Source organism: Doryrhamphus excisus, linkage group LG16 (assembly GCF_037039965.1).
Source record: "Doryrhamphus excisus strain RoL-2023G ecotype Guam linkage group LG16, RoL_Dexc_Guam_v1.1, whole genome shotgun sequence".
In the NCBI taxonomy this organism is placed as follows: Eukaryota; Metazoa; Chordata; class Actinopteri; order Syngnathiformes; family Syngnathidae; genus Doryrhamphus; species Doryrhamphus excisus.
This window is the reverse complement of record NC_136372.1, coordinates 2,387,103-2,403,052: the sequence shown is the minus strand read 5'-3', so window position 1 is coordinate 2,403,052 and position 15,950 is coordinate 2,387,103. Positions and strand designations below refer to the sequence as shown.

Genomic DNA, 15,950 nt, shown 5'->3' with positions numbered 1-15,950 from the left:
TTTCGGGCGCGTGCTCTCCAGCAGGCAGCGGACAATGCAGAGCTGGCAGAGAGGCTGCCTCGTGCCAGGGGGAATACAGTGCCACATGGCGCCCTCTTATGAGCGGGGGCCAACCCTGGGGGGGGTGTCGGCCACTGTGCATGTGTGCTTTTGTGCATGTGCACGTGTATGTACATGAGTTTGCATGTGTGAGCGTCCATATATTTGAGTTTGGGGTCATAATATACTATATCATTTTATATAATATATATATTATATAATATTGTATGAGTGTGTGTGTGTACACTGAGAGGTGGAGCACAGGGTGGGTGTGTTGGAGGTGTAGGGGGGAAGGCGAGGGAGGGGGGGCGGCCGAGTCCCACTTCCCTTTTGCATCTTAAATTCCTCAACATCTGTTCAAGCCTTCTCGGCGGCAGCGGCGGGTTGCCATGTTGGTGTGTGTTGCGTGTTGGTGTCTGTCTGCGTGCGTGCACGCTCCGCTGAAGGTGCTCCTTAATTAGACGGAGGCTCGTTTTCAGCAGCACTTGCAGGTAATGTGAAGCGCTCGCACTCGAATACAGAAAAGGGGAATCGAGTCACAAAAAGCTGCGACGTCGTCGTCAATGCGACGCCAATGCTGGTCAAGCCAACGTCCTTTAACGTTACGACGACGCCGTCACATCTGAACTGGGTCAACCCGCCGCATGACCTAGCTTGCGCTCGGCTTTGTCTTGTTTTGTCTTCTAGCACAGATTCCAAGATGTGGGTTAGCATTAGCATCTCGTGTGCGCGCATGAATTCGGAATGACAGCGATCTCGGAGATGAAATATTCAGGCCCCTCGTGTGCCCTCTCTGGAGTGAGCGCGACGGGAGTTCCGGGGCGCAAAAACAAACGGGACGCAGCTGCGCAGGGCCTTTTGATGCCGTGTTAGAAAAACTTTTTACCTCGTTTACCGAAGTTCATTTATTAATTAGCTGCTAGTTTCTATTTTTGTGGATGAAAAGATGGAGGATTCCGCACATAAACATTATGAAATTGGCTCTGTACTTGTTGATCATCGAGAGTTTCCCAAAGATCCTTTATGGAATTATTCTTAACAACCTACTGCAAAAACAAATCAAAGATCAATTATTTAACAAGAGCGCTATGCTACTGATACAGATAGATCCTCTACAACATATTCCGCAACGGCAGGGTCTTGAGACACATGCTAACTCGCAAACTGGCGAGCTAGCGACCTAAACGGTAGCCATCAAGTTATTTCCTTTAAACTTAAACAGCCAAAAACTTACCACTTCCGCACGGATAGGGAGGATAACTATTAACAGTTATTTAACCTTTAACATGAACATTAATCAAACGTAATAATTTTTTTCTGGGTACATGATACCATACAGCATCCATATCAAACTTGACATTAAACTTTCATATCAAGGCGGGGGCCTCAAACTAGTGTCCTGCGGGCCACATTTGGCTCTCGGGCCGCGTGTTTGAGACCCCTGCTCGACATCTTTGGAAGAAATGCCTACCGCAAAAATCAAAGATCCTCTATAAGACAGTGCCTTGGTTCGTTGTCATTCCCAGGCTGAATTTTTTCAGCGGGCCGCCAGTTGAACACCCCCTCTACAAGCTCTTCACGGCCCCCGGCTGACCTCGTCTCACGCCACCTTGACGCCAGGTCTGCCAAACTTGTGTCACATCATCGCAGACCTGGTGTCATCTTGTCAAAAGTGCATATGCCAACCGGACGCCGCCGCCCTCCAGCCCGCCCGTGCCAACGTCACGCTACATCGGTGGCAATCCTCGGGCGGCAATGTGCCAAAAACAGTGGGACCTCCTTCTGGGGTCCCTGGACGGCGGCGGGCGCTGCAAGTGGCTAAAGGTCAAAAGTGTGCTTTGCGGTTGTTGTCGGTCAGTGGACGCAATTAGCGGCTAACGGCGCAGGCGAGTTCTCGTTTAAAAATGTCTGCCGGTCTCGCAGCCCGTCTCCCACCAAAGCCCCTCACCTCTGTCTCCTGCTCTCCTTCCCCTGATGCCTGCTGGCACTTTGGGAGCAGTGCCCCTCCAATCCCCTCCCTCCGTCCCCTCCTCCCTCTCTTCTGGATGCCAGCCGACGGGCCTCGCAGTGTGGCACGCCATCTGCTGCCGCCCGCCCCGGCAACCCATCCGCCCCTCCCTTCATCGCCGCCGCCCCCAACCCCTGCAGACAGCCGCTACCCACAATCCCCCTCTGCCTCAACCCGCGCGCCGCATCGAACAGGAGGCTTTCGCACAGATCACTTCACCCCTCCGATGCTCCTCCACCATCCACCCCGCCCCTGCCGGGGAGGAGGAAGACGGGGAGCGTGTGTGGTGGGCGCCTCGTGGGCAACAACATGTACAAAAATACACAATTTAGTTATTTTTTTGTTTTAGTTGAAAAGATTCATACGTATGAGGGACAAATATTTCATGTTTGATGCCTGCACCGTTGTTGGGCATTCGGAGGAGGAAATGGAGGTCAAAGTTGAAATGGGTCACGCTCTAATTGTCGACTACAAAAGGCACCAGTGACGGGCGATACTAATGATTTTACCCGTAAAACAGCAGTACTGATATATCTGAGAAATAAACACGTCGGCTTCAGGGGTTGTCGTTAAGGAGGACATAGTTACCAACGATATTTTTATGGCACCTTTATTTTGTTTAATTATTTAGTTATTATTATTTATTTTATTTTTTTAATTGTAACTATTGCACTTTAAGATCATTCTTTTGATGTAAAGTGCGTTATAAATTAAATTGATTATTATTATTATTATTTGTTTGCACAACTTGACAGGATGTGGCGCTCTTTATTTTGAAGGCCCGCGTGTGTTTCGACAGGAAGCCTGTCTTGTTTCACTCAGAACTTGCAGGATGTCAGCAGGCGTCGTAAAACGCTTTTTGACAAGCGATAAAAGACGACACGGGCGAGTCGCACAGAAGCGCTAGCATGCTCTGCTAAACTAGCTCGCTCTGTTAGACGAGGTTTTTCCGTTTTAGGCCGCCCTGTCAGCGTGTTTAGTTCGGGAGGGGGCGGGGTCGTGTTTGTGAAGACTTTGTGACACCGTTTAGCGGTCCGCCAGGGAAATACTTCCCCATACAAACAATGATAGCATTTTATTCACATGATGATTTAAGGCAGAATGATGAATGAATGATGAATGAACCAATGAATGACACTTCCACTTCTTCACAATGCATGAATTTAGGGCCAAGAAAAAACGAGCTGCGAGCTGAAAATGGCCCCCGGGCTGCCTTTTAATCACCACTGCCCAATACTCTTCACAGCCACTAGTGGGCATACACACACACACGGTATCTTGAGGATTATGTGTTATTCGCTTCAATTGGCGCCTTTTGTTTATCATTTTGGGCGCGGCGATAACATCTCTCGGCATTCCCACGCAACACCTCATCAAACTATTTCGCTTCCGCAGGATTTTTCGAGGTGGGGTGACGTGATGTCAGCGCTCCCTGATGTCGATTCGAGATCCACATCAAACTACGGCGGGCACAAAGCGACGGGCTATTTGTGTTCCATCCATCTTTGTGCGGCTACGGAGCCTCCTCGCTGGCACTCTATCCATCAATGAGCGCAACATTAACTCTCTGGATCGGAACCAACATCCCCGGATCTCTCGCCATCTCTCTTCCCCGCCCATCGCTCTGCTAAACACACACACACACACACACACACAGCAGTACAAGCCCATGCACCATTAGTATGCCATCCACGGGAGCAAAAAAAAAAAAAAAAAAAAAAGAAACCCTCCAGTTTATTTCCTGCACTCATCCCAAATTCTCTTGCTCTGTTTGAAAAAAAAACCACACATTCCCATTTAACCAAGCCCCCTCTGATGTGCGGCTTGTCTCCATTCACCTCCTCTTTTCTCTTTGCCCCCCTCCCCACCCTTCTTCAGTTGGTGTTAATAATTTAACTAGTGAGCTGGTGCAGAGCTGGCCCCCATCCAGGCCTGCCGATTGCCACCGTCGCTCTATTTATGACAATGTGTGGCCGTGCACATGTGTGGGATGCTGTTATATATACGTATATATATATATATATATATGTATATGTATATGTGTGTGTGTGTGTGTCTACCCCAATTTAGCCAATAGCAAATTAGCATCCGCAGCCACGAGACGAAAATTGAAGTTCGGCGGGGACAACACATGCGTCAGGAGCGCTTATTCTTCTCGGCCCAGATGGGTCACGGTGCTGGATCATTTAACTTAATGTTCACACAAGTGGGTTTGTGTGTGTTGGTGTGCCGAGAGTGGAGGCAGAGGAGGGGGGTGGGGGTGGAAGTGGGAGGGTGGGGGGGTTTGGCTGACTGCAATCCACATTCAAATTGTATTAATAGTCCGATTTATACTGAACTTGCGGGTTATTTCTGGAGCGGAGGTGCGATGGAATCTTTTTGTCACTTTTAAAACAACTGAAATTCTATGCTTGCTAAGTATACTGCATGTACAGTAATACTGCATTGCCTTTCATACAGTTATGACATAAAGTACTAAATATAAATATAAATATAAATATAAATATAAATATAAATATAAATATAAATATAAATATAAATATAAATATAAATATAAAAATATAAATATAAAATAATTCCAATATTTTTTTAATATTTAAAAAAACTAAAATATTATTGAAACACAGCATTTAAATAAAATATCTGTATTGTGAATGCATGCATTTTTTAGGTGACAAAAAATAATATTTATTATTTTTTTATACCTTTATTTACCCAGGCAAGCAATTTAAGAACAAATTCTTATTTACAAATGCAGCCTGTTTAATTTCTAATAATATCACATATAATAATAATAATATATATGTATATATTATAAAATAATAAGGTAAGGTCAGTGAGTGATGTTACTGAAAGATATTCCAAACTAAAATATGCACATGCGTACATTAAGAAGTATTTCTTTTTCATATTTTGTACAACATCGGAATTGAACGCATCGACGTCACCTGAAAGTCCTGAACGTACCGTGCAAGATATGAGAAGTGTGTGACACGGTGTGTGTGAGAATCTCCACGTCGCCTCCCACACCTCTCACCCTCCCACGGATCCGGCCCACGAGAGAGCGGATCACGACGCTCACGTTTTTCCTCACACGCGCCATCATCAGTCATGGCGGTGAAGCAGCCCGTCATCCTCTTTTAGCGTCACTTTACGGCTCCCCCAAATGAATGGACGCCTTTGTAGCGGCGCATTTGGAGTCCGTCCAAAAAAAAAAAAAGGGGAGGGGGGGGATTTTTAGATGTGATTGTCCTTGACTTTGTCTTTTAATAACATACTCACGCTCCCAAACATAACTGATGCTATTCTGTGATGAGCTCGGTTTAGATTTCACAGGAAGCCATGTGCACGCAGGATGTGGGCAGGTGGGGGTACGGGCCGAGAAAAAGAATTTTTGGTGCAGATCCAGACAAAATTGCTATGTTTAACTTTACAAGATTACGACATTTTTTTCCTTCATTTTTTCCCCCGGTGAATAATGCATGAATCTTATGAAGGGCAAAATTCCCCACATAGGCAGAAGGTAGCTTTACATTTTTGGTGCCGATCCAAATGAGAATTGTTTGGCCTTGGCAGAGGTCTGCACGGACAAATGTGGTGTGGATCGGGTTTAATCCCAACTGTTAAAAATAATAAATGTACAAAAAAAAATTCTATGGTGCTTATTCTCACTAGGGTCATGGGTACTGTTCAAGAAATATGTTTTTTTTTCCTTCTTAATTTATTTCAGACATGCATACTATGTTACATTATTCTATACACTTATAATACACCTCATTACTACACACGTCTGAAAAGGAGCAGGAAGAAGCAAAGCTTATTAAATCCTACCCCTTCTCCACGCCATAGCAGTTACCAATTCAATAAGTGTTTTTTTTTCCACACATATAATCACAGAATCTTACATAAGACAAAACCACAAAAGAAGAGTGGGAACATCAGACACCCCAGCAAAACCCCAGGACACCACCAACCCCGCCCCGACCACCCTAGCCCCTGAGTGCACCCACCGAGTGCCCAGCACCCCAGCAGTCCCCGCATGTTCATATTGCAACATTTTTCCATACGTTCCTTCATTTCTCATGTATCATGCCGGAATTGGGTATTGGAGGCCTTGTTGGAGGTCTATACTGCCATGGCGGTGAGTTTTTTGCATGCGTCTCTGCACAGCGAATGAACACAGCCATGATAGTAAACAGACATATGCGAGGCCGCCCACCGCTCCACCCCAACTTCAATTTTCGATACCTCATAAGAGCTCTTTCACACTTGCCGGGCGAACACAAACACGGCGTGAACGCCTGCGTGCGCGCACAACCTGCACTGTCATTAATTTGAAAAAGACGGGAGGGAGGTCATCGCACCAGACGGTGGCTCTTGCGTGCGAGCATGTGTGTGCCGGCGCGAGTGGCAATAGACGCGTGCTCACATGTATGTGAGGATATATGCGGGTGGAGGGGGGGAGGGAATGCAAACACATCAACACACATGCACGCACACACACACACACACACACACACACGTGGCGATGTTGACAGGTGGCTGTGGTAAAGAGGTGGTCCCTGAGCTGGGGTCTGCCCGTCTCTGGCTGAGGCAGAGAGGAATAAAAAGCTCCCAGCAGCTGTCGCCCTAATTCCTCTAACACGGTGCTTGTGCTCTGATTAGAAAACAGATCTGGCCTCTAATTTACTCCTGACACCAACTAATGCTCGAGATCTCAATCGCACCCGTGCGCAAATGGCCGCCGAGGCCCGAGTCCGAGCGACCGGTGTCACGCTCAGGTATGCGGAGGTGGTGTCTCGCCGGGGCGCCCTAGCGCCAACTTCCTGGAAACGTCCAGGCCTGATTTATTTGCTGCTTTGGTTCCTGTGAACTTTTGGGAACAACAAACACAAACTGTGTCGTCACGGAAACGAATCTTGTGGTTTTCCCTTGGGACATCGTTTGCGCCCCTTGTGGGATGTGGTCATAATGCTTTGGAATAAACGTACAGTAATCCCTCCTTTATCACGCTTAATTGGTTCCACAAAGTAGGATTCCTTATTTATAAATGGAATATTTCCATAATTGATTGAAAACTTCTAAATACATTTTTTAACATTATTGGAGCCCTCTCAAAATGAAATAACACCCCTCCTATTACCCAATATCGTAGATATAATAAAAAATAAGACATATGTGTTGCTAGTGCTAGGGAAACTGAGTGGGAGGCGGCCAGGAAGTGATGTCATGGGTTCATTAACGCAACTGTATCCTGCGTTCAGGATTATTGTGCCTGTTATGAGATCATTCAAACCCCGCAATAAAGGCCCGGCGATCAGTTCTGGTGCTTGTGTGTCTTATCAAAGATTACACTAACATGACTGACACCTAGTGACCAGTGTAGAATACTACATATCATCATTTATGAATGCGTCCTCTGAATTATATTTGTGTTTTAGTTCATTTTGCTATTTTTATGCAATGGAAATTATGACATTTATGAAAATTTGAAGCTCAAAGTGTCAAGGAAGCGGCTAGGAAGTGATGTCATGTGTTCATTAACGCAACTGTATCTAGCGTTCAGGATTATTGTGTCTGTTATGAGATCATTCAAACCCCGCAATAAAGGCCCGGCAATCAGTTCTGGTGCTTGTGTGTCTTATCAAAGATTACACTAACATGACTGACACCTAGTGACCAGTGTAGAATACTACATATCATCATTTATGAATGCGTCCTCTGAATTATATTTGTGTTTTAGTTCATTTTGCTATTTTTATGCAATGGAAATTATGACATTTATGAAAATTTGAAGCTCAAAGTGTCAAGGAAGCGGCTAGGAAGTGATGTCATGGGTTCATTAACGCAACTGTAGCTTGCGTTCAGGATTATTGTGTCTGTTATGAGATCATTCAAACCCCGCAATAAAGGCCCGGCAATCAGTTCTGGTGCTTGTGTGTCTTATCAAAGATTACACTAACATGACTGACACCTAGTGACCAGTGTAGAATACTACATATCATCATTTATGAATGCGTCCTCTGAATTATATTTGTGTTTTAGTTCATTTTGCCATTTTTATGATTGAAAATTCGGAGCTCAAAGTGGCAAAGGATTACTGTAATACACGTATCGTCAAAGTATTAAAATAATGAGACAAATGCTCAACGACTTACGGACAATTAGTAGCTACATCCGACAGTGTTTTTCCGCAATGGTGGCCATGTTTTCTTGCTCAAATTAAAAAGGTGCGTACCAATTTTTTGTGTAATTCAGCCAAAAAGCCAAAAGTAACAGTGGGTGATTTTTCAAGCTGTGCGAGTATTTCAGGTGAATCTCACTTATGAGCGCCATCATGTGGTTCAAGTGTCAGAAAAACAACAGCGAAGGCAACACAGTCAAGCTGCATGTTGTGCCACATTTTTAACCCTTTTTTTTGTGCAGCGCTTCAGGCGTGGAAGAGTTTGAGGAATAAACAGGTGCATACTCGGCCGTAGGAAAAAAAACGTCCTTGGTTTCCACCTGCTGTCAAACACGCACACGTAAAAAGTTGAAGCGACTAACATCACTTTGGCGTTCCGTTCCTACAGGGGGAGGGAGGAGGAGGTGTCAGGCCCGTGTGTCTGTGTGCGCTGACGGGTCCGGCCCAGCAGGGGGCAGAGGTGTGATGCGGGGGAGTGGGAGGTGACAGCTCGGTGTCACACGGCACACTGGGTGTCACCTCGCGGGGCCCAGAGAGACAGAGACAGACAGCGAGGAGGGAGGGGGGGAAAGGGGGGGGGGGCAGAGAGCGTGGATGGAAGGGCGAGAACACACACGTTCTCGTATTTGTGACTTTGTGGGTTTGCTTGTCTTGTTGAGACAAAAGTATTGGGACAGAGTCTATACAGAAGGACCACGTGTCTTGGCTTGTCATTCCAAATCCATCCTGTAGGTGGCATTATACAACACTGGACAGCAGCAAAAATAAACAGGTAAGTTTACACACAACAACAAGGAACTTCCATTCTATGTGGCTAACAACGTGAAACTTGTTATTGTTATTAAGTTATATATAATAACTTGTGTTATTAAGTGTTATTTACAAAGTCAATGATGGCATTAAACTTCCACGGGAAAAAGTACTGCACTCAGCTACAACGGCTGACACCATTTCCGCTCCTTGCTATTTTATTAGCATGCTAGTAAACACTGCTGGATAGAGTCTACCAATATCGGGAAATTTGAGATTCTTTTATTATCGTACATAAAATCAAACACCCGTCGGTGCATGACTTTGTGTTGTGTTGTTAAATAAGATGTAAGTGGGATAACGTGGCACATTTCTTATGACAAAAAGCTCTGTTTTACCTGTCCGCACACAAACGCGATTATGCAAATTAAACCATGACATCATCGCTTTGCCTGTTTTCCCACAAGGTTGGATGCATACAATTGTCCAAAAATATGTGAGCAAAAAGAGCTTGAAGTCCCAATAGTCCAAATAGTGAAAATTATGATACATGATGTGATGTTTTCTTCTATACAAAATAGTCTTTCATGTGTGCTGCTATAGTGTGTGTGTGTTTTATTTCCTCTTTCTTCTGTCGCTGTCCCTTGTATCTGTCTCCAGGGACTCACTTGGCATCTCTCCCTACTTTTAATTCTCGCTCGGCAAACTGCTGCTGTCTGAGCACAAGCTGGCACCATGCGTGCACGCACACACACACACACACACACACACTTTTCACCAATGCACTGGTGCACCCACCCTCCTCCCCTTCCCTCGTCATCTCCTCAAAGAAGCCATGAAAGACAACCCACGTATTCGTCCCACGTCCGGCCGGCTCTTGTGCGACGTACACGAGAGTGTGTGTATGTGACTGTGTGTGTGTGTATGTGTGTGTCATCACTGTCGTCTCAAATATGGCAGGAGAAGCCGTTAAAACACACAGCAATGAGAGGGTACAAGTGGAATTCAAAGAGATGAGCGCAAATACACACACAGCGAGATGAAACGGCGAGATGCTCAGAGCCCTCAGAGGGAACGCGCTACATCACAAGACGACACACACACACACACACACACACAGAAGCTGAGAGACACACACACACACACACACACTACACAGCGTCCCTGCTAGTCGGAATACAAATCCAGTGTGAAAGAAAACACAAACATGCTCGACAAGCCCTACAAGCATAAACACAAATCAAGAAAATAAAAAGGACACTATTGGTTCATCCCCCTCCCTTCTTGCGCAAGTGGTCCTTTCAGAATAAAGCACCTGTCAGCGCATGTACACACACACACACAAATACATTCACATGGAGTCCGACTTCAAACGCAAGAAATAAATAAGTTAAGGACAAGTCTGACAGCGGGATGAATAAATAACAGGAGGAGAGCTAGGGAAGCAAACAGGAAGCAGGAAGCAGGAAGGCAGAAGGCGCCGTGACTTGTGGAAGGAGCCAGGCAGCCAACTAGTGTCACGTGCACACACACACACACACACACACATATCCAATCTCATTTAGCTTCATCTGACATCTATTAGTTCTGCAACTGAGGATAGAAGTACGGAGTGTGTGTGTGTGTGTGTGTGTGTGTACACAAAATATGACAACCTATGACAACACTACTCCCTTTTAATAATTTCTTTCACTTGTTGCTACGCAGACTTTACGGGGCATCAAACCCGGGGCTGACTGGCTGGAAGGAGCGCTGACACGACACAGGAAGTCATACGCACAGGAAAGAATGAAGTATTGGGATGACGAGATAGCTTGTTTGTACGACGTAATCTCCCCACTGAATCACTACTTTGCATTGAATATAAAAATAGAAGAAAAGCAGTGCGGGATTTGCAAGGAGGGGGATTGTGCCGAGTCATTTAACACACCGTGTTAAGGAAAGAAAAACAAGTTTTTACACAAAGTTACAAAACAAGAAACTAATTAGAAAGCATTGAACTGCGTACTTCAATTGTTTGTTTACTCCTGTTCATTTTTGTTCCATTTCTTTCTACTCAAGTGTTTAATTATCTGTGCAGCCCTTTTTATTATTTTATTATTTTCATTAAGAGCTTTTAATGCTTTCCTATACTCCCGAATGCACATGCGGTATATATATTTGACCTAATGTCACTTCTGCACTTATATACAGGCCGCACCATACTGCCACCTCTGGCCAAACAAAGTATTGCTTCATCAACACAATTACAGTAATCCCATGCAATATCGCAGTTCGATTACCACTCCCTCGCAATATCACGGTGTTCCAGAAATACTGTTTTGTGGTAGACTATTATATAAATATATGTATACTAAATATTTGATATGTAGTATTCTGGTCACTAGGTGGCAGTAATGACATTAAACATTGAGACATTAGCTTACATGAAGTCAGCCATGGTATGTTCCAAATCATTCATTCATTTTCTACCGCTTATCCTCACGAGGGTTGCGGGGGGTGCTGGAGCCTATCCCAGCCGTCTTCGGGCGAGAGGCGGGGGTACACCCTGGACTGGTGGCTAGCCAATCACAGGCCACATATAGACAAACAACCATTCACATTCATACCTATGGACAATTTGGAGTCGCTAATTAACCTAGCAAGTTTTTGGAAACCCGGAGAAAACCCACACATGCACGGCCAAAGAGTGAAAAAAGGTTCCTCCCATACCATGTGGAAGTGGTAAGTTGTTGGTTTATTAAGTTTGAAAGAAATAAATGCAGTTAGCTCTGAAGCTATAGTATAGTACAAAATATTTATTTGCCACTACTTGTTGAAGCTCATTCATCAACACATTATAAGGGGACTGTCCAAATGTCCACCCCAGTTCTCTCCTCGCATCCAAAAACACTCACTAGTGGCTCCATCTTGCTTGTGACATCAGCATATATAGACAAACAACCATTCAAACTCACATTTATACCTATGGACAATTTGGAGTCGCTAATTAACCTAGCATGTTTTTGGAAACCCGGAGAAAACCCACGCATGCACGGCCAAAGAGTGAAAAAAGGTTCCTCCCATACCATGTGGAAGTGGTAAGTTGTTGGTTTATTACATTTTAAAGAAATAAATGCAGTTAGCGCTGAAGCTATAGTATAGTACAAAATATTTATTTGCCACTACTTGTTGAAGCTCATTCATCAACACATTATAAGGGGACTGTCCAAATGTCCCCTCGCATTCAAAAACACTCACTAGTGGCTCCATCTTGCTTGTGACATCAGCATCGATAAAAATGACATGCGCAACGGCCGGTGATGCAAATTAGATGATTACATCATGTGACCCCCGCAGCTCACCACCACAAATAGATTGCAGTTCTTTGGGGAAAAACTGAATACAATATTTGCAATCTCATTATTTCTCTTTTTTTCTACGTGTTGCAGGTGTGAGAACGGCGTACAAGACGCAACGGGAGGCCGAGACACTTTTCTTCCCCCTTTCCCATAGGAGAAGGGCGTGAGTGTGAACACAAGTATGCAAATGAAACGGTTATTATTGCATTGCTCATCAAGCGGCGCAGAGAGCGGACATTAATAGGCTGATGAATATGCATGCAAATTTGTTAATTAAGTTAATTATTCTGCCGCAAAATGCATTCGTCTTCCAAGGACATCTTCCCCAGGATTCCAACCTGCTCCGCTCATTAGTCATGCGATATTTTACACGGGGCGCCGGCACGAGAGGTGGCAGTGGGAGGGTCCACGCTGGGGGTCGGCGAGTGCACAATATAAGGTCAACGTGGCTTTGAAGGCACCTCAAGAAGAGCAGCGAGAGCCCCCGAATGGCGCATAATGGCCTTCTAATGACGCCCAGTCATTCATCAGCTCCTCAAACGTGAGGGGTCGGCGAAAAAGACAAAAGCGCGGCACTGGGTTACCGTCGGACGTACGCCCACCTCCGTGCCAGACGCTCACGCCGTCCCTTTCCTCTCCGCTAATTCCCCCTCTTCGCTGCTTTTGCTCTAATTGCTTATTAAAACCCTCTTAAATGAACTTTTTGTGCCAACTTTCCAACACATTAATTAATTGTTGTAGCCAATTAAGTGTCGCTGCGCAAATGAGCTTCAGCACAAATGGTCCTGCAGGGCCCGTCGACAACGCCCCCCCCAACACACACACACACACACACTCACCAGCACTACGCTCCTGCTCCTCCTCTTTTTTTCTCCACTGACGACTTTCCCAGCAGCCCTTCTGCCTTTAAAGATGCCGTGTCCGCACAGGAAGTGGGAGATGGCGCAGGGAAGTGCGGCGTCATGCAGGGACTCTTCAAAGACCTAAAAGAGAGAATAAAAATTTTTAATTTTACTTACTACTCAATGTTAACTCACAGTAGCACATTTTTACCCTTAATAATAATAATAATAATGATCTAGAGTACATGAGAAAGTTGGACCACATTAGCAAGTACATTAACACAGCAACACTACCAATAGTAAGGGCAACCTTTCCCTCTAGTGGGAGATAACTGGATGCTGACTACTAATGATACTTCATTAAAAAAATTACACCAGTCAGTTGCCTACAGCCACAGCTGTTCATGCCAGTGCTTTCTGGCCCGTTTCTAATTAAGACACCCTGGCGGTTATTCGCTTTTGTAGACCCGGCAAATTTTACTGAATAAAGGCCCCCCCATATTCCAGTCAGTCGCCTTCTTACATCTGCACCCCTTAAAATCAGAGTGGCCTCCATGTCGTGGAGTGATGGCCTTAAAAAAAAAAAAAAAAAAAAAAAAGTAACGAGCGTGTGTGTGCGCGCGCAACAGAAGCTTCTCTCGCCAAAACTATAAAGTGAGACGCAGTTATGGCGTCTATAAAAACACACTGTGACGCTGTGACGCAGTAAAAAAAAATATTTCACTGCTGGGAACACTGCAGACGATATGTCACATCAATAAAGAGTCTGAATTTGGACAAAATGATAGACAGATAGACGCAGGGATGCATGCACTGACAGACGACAGACGGGAAAATACATATCACCTGACTGTAACATCAACAGACAGTCGACAGTCGGAATAAAAAGACAGCTTGACACAGATTGATTGACATGGACAGACTGACAGCCACATGGACACATACTGTAGATAGACAGGCGGAGGGAACAACAGTTGGACAGACTGATCCGAATGACAGGTGGATGGAGCGCCTCAAACAAGGACACTCAATGTCAATCATCGGTCAGCCAACTGGTCTACTACAACATGTCTTTTAGTGCTCTTATTCATCACCTCTTCTATTCTTCCCGCATCTTCTGTGCCAAATGAAAATGTCCTTTCTAGCAAACGCTCCATTGTGTCCCATGGCAACATGAGGAATGATCATGGCGCTCCAAGCAATCAGTAACAGGAAGCATATTGTCTTTTTTTTTTTTTTTTTTTTTTTTAACCACCGACTCATTAGCTTACCTTTGTTTCATGTCAGGGTTTAAACTTAGTCAAGCAATCAGCTAAGATGGCGGACATGTCGGACTCTCGCATAAAAGGTAAACAAAGCTGGACAATCACTGCTGTTGTTCAATCAGTGTCACGGCACTCAAAATGGAGGCTGCGTTCCATTACCATGTCGTCTGTGGAATGGCGACAACATGCTCCAGATTGGCAGCATGGCACATTTATGGGCATTCCACCCCCCCCCCCCCCATAAGATGCCATGCTGATTGATGGCGCAGCCTGGGTGCGCCTCCCTCTCCTCGCCCTCCTGATTTATTCGTCTCGTCTCTGTGACTTGGCAGTGGCGGTGCCCGTTCCTCCCGTGGAAGCTCCCTGCGGGCACATTCACTATTATTTGGAGTCCCGGTGGGCGAAAGCATCAGACGGAAACATACACGGAGTCATGCACGTGTACACAGCTGCACACACACACACACACTGTCTGGTGTGGCACTCTCTCACACACACACACACACACACACACACACAGTGAGTGGGCCTGTGCTGCAGGGCAGGTGAGCCATTGAATGAATGCATCTTTCACCCAGAGGTCTCAGCTGCACACTTGGGCCAAGAGGGCTAAGCATCTCTGTTAGGCTGCCAAGTGGGGATGGTGGTCCGGCGTGTGCGTGAGGCTGATCCCGGTGCACACGCACAAACACACACATATGCATCTGTGTGCACACGCACAAACACACACACATGTGCAAGCACTGGCAGGCTTGCCAATATCCAGTTTATGATCCTTGTCTGCCTGTCAGGAGCTCCATGAAGAGATCAAACCTGGGTTACAATTCATATTCAACACAGCTAATGCTAAGAATACATAATATATATCATTTTACCTACATTTCACTCATCTGTAACATGTTGAGAAGCAAACAATGAGGTTAAATCCCCCTGCTGCGTTGCATTAAGCAGGAACTTTTAATCTGATTGGACAAAAGGTCAGTCTAAATCCGCTTCGGCCAATCACATCAACATGTAGGCGGGAGATACAACAATGGCGTTTATGAACTACTAAGCTAACAGTCACGTTTGTCTAATTGAGGGTAAACGGCAGGTGAGTTCTATCAATTAACGCCATAATATTGTCGTACTTTATTACATGAATAAATGTGGTCCAATTTTTACAAGCGGATACAAAAAAAACAAGCGAAACTCTTCAGAGTGAGGCTACTTACAAGCTAACGCTGGGAGTCTGGTGTTTGTCTAAGCCACGCCCCCAGGATGTTGGCCTTTTACTTCCTGATGGACGCTGATTGGCCCTCTTGATTTTCGAAGTAAACATGAAAGTACCGATTACATTTATTTTTTAAATTAATTTATTTTTTAATTATTTTTTAGTATATTATTAATTACACAACAATAACCTATATTAGTCATACAGTTGATTTTTTTAATAATTTATGTTAAAAGTTCAGGGCATGTTTCTATATATTTTATTCATGTCCCATATGATCCACAACCTCTAAGTGGCCTGTGGAATGA

General features: G+C 45.0%; 1 long non-coding RNA gene across 2 annotated transcripts in view; it reads right to left on the bottom strand.

Moving 5' to 3' along the window:
- Positions 1 to 15,710, bottom strand: part of LOC131103494 (uncharacterized) — a 35,089-nt gene extending 19,379 nt beyond the window's left edge. The window contains exons 1-2 of one of the 2 annotated variants that reach the window (XR_013629986.1): positions 15,644 to 15,710; positions 13,162 to 13,305 (exon numbers count right to left, since the gene is read on the bottom strand). This is a non-coding gene — a long non-coding RNA (uncharacterized LOC131103494). The other variant, XR_013629987.1, reaches the window with a different exon arrangement.
- Between the last annotated feature and the right edge of the window lie 240 nt (positions 15,711 to 15,950).